Genomic DNA, 5176 nt, shown 5'->3' with positions numbered 1-5176 from the left:
CAGGACTCTCCATCATTGGTATCCATGGCTTGGCAGGGGCTGTCTCCCATTCCCGTAATGCCCTCCCTCCTCACTGGCATTTCTTGGAACCCCTAGCTTTCTTCAGGACTCAGCACAAGTGCCACATTTTACATGAAGGCTTCCCTATTTCCACCAGTTGCTAGTGCCCTCCTCAAAAGCGCTTAATATTAATTTTTTCTTAATTTTTATTTTTTCTTCTTAACTTGAATGCCAAAAAAGAGCATTTCTATAAACACAGCAGAATACATTCAAAAAGATTCTTTAAGAAACAGCAAATCTCTGTTTCATGATATTTGCCTTTTAGAGGCACATAAGCATAAATGGCACAGTGGATAGAGAGCTAGACCTGGAGGCAGGAAGACCTGAGTTCAAATCCAGCCTTGGACACTTTTTATCTGTGAGACCCTGGGCAAGTCACTTAACCTCTATCTGCTATGGTTTCCTCAACTGAAATGGAGATAATAATAGTCCCTACCTTGGAGGGTTGTTGTGAGGATAAAATAAGATAATATCTGTTAAAGTGCTTAGCGGAGTGCCTGGCACAGAGAAGGCACTTAATAATATTTATTTGCTTTCCAAAAGGTATATAATAAATTCTATATTTTACTTTTAAAACTGTCTGAAGGGGCAACTAGGTGGCACAGTGAATAGAGCACTGGTCCTGGAATCAGGAGGACCTGACTTCAAATCCAGCCTCACATACTTAACACTTACTAGCTGTGTGACCTTGGGAAAGTCACTTAACCACAATTGCCCTGCCTTCCCTCCTCCAAAAAAAAAAAAAGATAAAAACATTGTCTTACTTGTCTGTGTTACCTTCTGAACTTCCTTCTGTTCTCTCCTGTTCTTTAAAAAAAAAAGTTTCAATGGCTCTTTTGAGAGGGAGGGGAGGTTGGCATCATTACTACTAGCCCTCCTCATCCTCTTAAAAATCATGAGAAAGAAAGAACAAAAAAACTTGTAACAAACAAACAAAAGTCTAGCAAAATTAATCCATCTACATAGTGGCCATTTACAGAAGGGTGTACCTCTTTGTGTTCCATGTGTCATCAGCTCTGTCCAGAGGTGGTTAATGTATTTCATCGTAGGTGCTCTTGAGATGATTGATCATTGTGTTGATCAGAGTTCTGAAGTCTCTGAACACTATTTTTCTTGTGTTCTTATGTAAGTTGTTTTCTCAGTTCTGTTCACTTTACTCTTCATCAGGTCATAGTACTGTGGATTCTCTAAAGTCATCTCTTTCATCATTTTTTTTTTCCTTTTGGAGGGCAATTGGGGTTAAGTGACTTGCTTGAGGTCACACAATTAGTAAGTGTGTCAAGCATCTGAGGCCAGATTTGAACTCAGGTCCTCCTGATTCCAGGGCCAGTACTCTATTCACTGCGTCACCTAGCTGCCCCTTCTTTCATCATTCCTTATGACACAATGATGTTCCATTTCATCCTTTTATCATAATTTATGTCATTTTTCAGCTGTCCAAGAGGCAAACTAAGTACCTCCTTAGATTCAATTCTTTTATTTTTTTTTTATCTTCATTTTAATTCCCCTTCAGGATCAGGAAATTTGTTTTGCTTTTGACTATTCCCTACTCAGTATTATTTTCCCTCTTAACAACCCCCCCCCACCCCGCCCCATTCCTGCTTGTTTCTCTGTTGAGTCTGATGCATTTATTAACCAAAACATGTGTGTACCAAGGAGATATTGAGGGTTTGGTTCCAGACCACCACAACAAAATGAATATTGCATACAAATTTTTTGGTTTCCCAGTGCATATAAAAGTTATGTTTATACTATATTGTAATCTATTAAGTATGCAATAGTATATCTAAAAAAATGTATATACCTTAATTTAAAAATACCACCCATCATCTGAGCCTTCAGCAAGGAGTAATCTTTTAGTTGGTGGAGGGTCTTGCCTTGACATTGATGGCTGCTGACTGATCAGGTGTAGCAGCAACCACACTGGCATAGCCAGGATGGCCGCTAGCACAGGTTCTTAGATCTGTTTTACTACCCGTGTTTCCCCGATAATAAGACACTGTCTTATTATTTTTTTGGAAAGAAAAACACCAGAGGGCTTATTTTCAGGGGAGAGCTTATGTTGTCCTGCCTCAGCTCTCCTCCGCAGCACTGCTGTCAATGGCGCCAGCAAGCAAATCACTGGGGAAGAACAGGATGATGCGCTCACTGCTGCAGCTCTGATTGGATGCAGCTCGGAGCACGGCGTGCGTTTCACTCGGGGAGGGGCGGGACGGTGCATACAGAGGGTACCGTAATGTAGCGTGTAGCGCAGGGGATCACCTTCACTACAGTAGCAATCTCAATAGGGCTTATTTTCGGGGGAGGGCTTATTTTAGAGGAAGCTTACACAGTAAGGGGAGGGCTTATTTTCGGGATAGGTCTTATTATCGGGGAAACACGGTAGGAAAGATAGCTGTTTAAGGGGTCAACAACCTTTTTAAATTACATTGACTAGTTCAAGGGAAAAGTCAGTACCCTGAATTTCAGAGAAAACACAAACAAAGAAAATACAAGCAGAGAAATAAGGACCAACAGACAGGACTCTGCCTGAATCAACTATACACTTTACATACATCCCTGAATCAAGAGAGCCTTTACTTCTGATCAGTCAGGGTGCTCTGACCATATGGTCGCTCAGAATCTCCACCAGGGCATCACAAGATCCTTCTCATAAGCGAACCCTCAAAGCAAAATACCAGCTTAGAGTATATATACTTCTCAGAACCAGAAGGCATCACAACCCTCATGAGTCAGTGTCTAATTAGAAATTAGCAAAAGATGTGAAAGCCTTCTTACAAGCAAGCCTCCCCTAAGCAAGCTTCCCTTAATGGGCTCCACATGAGGCCTATTAATAGGTAGGAAATATCTTAAATCCCATCAACATTACATCAGGGTAGTGGTTTTTGAAGGTTGGGGTGGCTGTAGCAATTTCTTTTAAAAATTTATTTATTTACTTTTAGTTTACAACATTTATTTTATTTATTTAGCTTTTTTTTGGAGGGGGGAGGGCAGGGCAATTGGGGTTAAGTGACTTGCCCAAGGTCACACGGCTAGTAAGTGTTAAGTGTCTGGAGCAGGATTTGAACTCAGGTCCTCCTGACTCCAGGGCCACTGCTTTATTCACTGCGCCACCATCCACCCCTAGTTTACAAAATTTAGTTCCACAATCCCTTGAATTTCAAATTTTCACCTTCTCCCTCTCCTCCCCCCTTTCCCCTCATGGCAGCATGCAATCAAATATAGGTTCTACAAATACGTTCGCATTAAACATTACTCAAGTTGTAAAGAAGGATTATAACTAATGGAGTGAACAATGAGAAAGAAGGGACAAAACAAAATGAGAGAGAGAGAGAGAGAGAGAGAGAGAGAGAGAGAGAGAGAGAGAGAGAGAGAGAGAGAGAGAGAGAGAGAGAGTAGTTTGCTTCATTCTACATTCAGACTCTAGTTCTTTCTCTGGATGTGGATGTCCCTTTCCATCATGAGTCTTTTGTAGTTGTCTTCTAGCCTTGCATTGCTGAGAGGAGCCCAGTCTATCACAGTTAGTCATCACACATATAGTGTGTCTGCAATTTTGTACAAAGTTCTCCTGGGTCTGCTCTCCTCACTCAGCATCAGTTTAGGCAATTTCTTAAAATAAGATGACAATGAAGTTTGCAGCATTGGTTGACTCTTTCACTTGAACACTTAGAGACCATTGTAGGGTTATTAGTTGGCCCAATTTCTATATTTTTGTTGGTGGAGTATTCAGAAGACACATAACACTTATTGATTATTTGCTGTCTTATATGGATGTGATTTGTAGCACCCAGAACAATTAAAACAGTAACATCAAAGATCACTGATCATCATAACAAATATAATAATTTCTCTTCTAAGCTGTTTATTCTCCTTCCAATTCTTTCCTCCAGAACTTTTATTTCATTTTTTAATCTTGCTTCAGTCAAGTAATAAACTTTCTAAAAACTAGAATAGACCAAATAGAAATCAATGTCTCCATGAGACAGCAAGAAATATAAAAACAAAATAAAAAGATTTAAAATGTAAGATATTTGATATCAAGAACAAGTGATTTGGAAAACAGGTCAAGAAGAGATCATTTAAGAATCACTGGATTTGGACTCTTCCTTTCCGGTCGGCGGCCGCTATCAGGCAGGCTAGGCGTGAGGCAGGATGGGGGCCTACAAGTACATCCAGGAGTTGTGGAGGAAGAAGCAGTCGGACGTCATGCGGTTCCTGCTGCGTGTGCGCTGCTGGCAGTACCGGCAGCTGTCGGCGCTGCACTGAGCGCCCCAGCCCACCCGGCTGGACAAAGCCCGGCGGCTGGGCTACAAGGCTAAGCAAGGTTATGTCATCTACCGAATTCGTGTCCGCCGAGGGGGGCAAAAGCGCCCGGTCCCCAAGGGTGCCACCTACGGCAAACCTGTGCATCACGGAGTCAATCAGCTCAAGTTTGCCAGGAACCTGCAGTCTGTGGCAGAAGAACATGCTGGCCGTCACTGTGGGGCCCTAAGAGTCTTGAACTCCTACTGGGTGGGTGAAGATTCAACCTACAAATTCTTTGAGGTTATTCTTATTGACCCATTCCATAAAGCTATCAGACGAAACCCCGACACTCAATGGATCACCAAGCCAGTGCACAAACACAGAGAGATGCGAGGGCTTACCTCAGTTGCCGGAAGAGCCGGGGTCTTGGGAAGGGTCACAAATTCCACCATACCATTGGAGGATCTCATCATGCTGCTTGGAGAAGGCGCAATACTCTGCAACTACATCGATACCGCTAATTGGTGCACATTAGTTTGTAAACTTAAATGTTTAATAAACATTTATGACAATGAAAAAAAAAAAGAATCACTGGATTCCCTAAGTCTTGATTTAAAAAAAAATCTGGACATTATATTTCAATAAATCACAACTGAAAATTTTCCAGATCTATTATAATCAGAGGGAAAAGTGAAGAAAGAATCTATTAACCACCTCCTGAAAGAAACTCCAAAAGGAAAAGTCCCAAGAATGGCATAACCAAAATACAGAGCTCCCATGTTAAAGAAAAAATACTACAAGTATTCAGAAAGAAGCAGTTCAAGCACCACTTGACCAAAGTAAAGATCACATAAGATTCGGCAACTTCTAC

The 5176-nt window shown here is 41.5% G+C and overlaps 1 pseudogene; it reads left to right on the top strand.

Annotated features, from left to right (window-relative positions):
• Positions 1-4158: 4158 nt before the first annotated feature.
• On the top strand, positions 4159-4861 carry LOC138144484 (large ribosomal subunit protein eL15-like; annotated as a pseudogene).
• The last annotated feature ends 315 nt before the right edge of the window (positions 4862-5176 follow it).

This window comes from Petaurus breviceps, unplaced genomic scaffold (assembly GCF_028583685.1).
Source record: "Petaurus breviceps papuanus isolate PSGF00001 unplaced genomic scaffold, PetGlider_PUasm1.0 90701, whole genome shotgun sequence".
NCBI lineage: Eukaryota > Metazoa > Chordata > Mammalia > Diprotodontia > Petauridae > Petaurus > Petaurus breviceps.
This window is presented reverse-complemented; position numbering and strand designations above follow the sequence as displayed.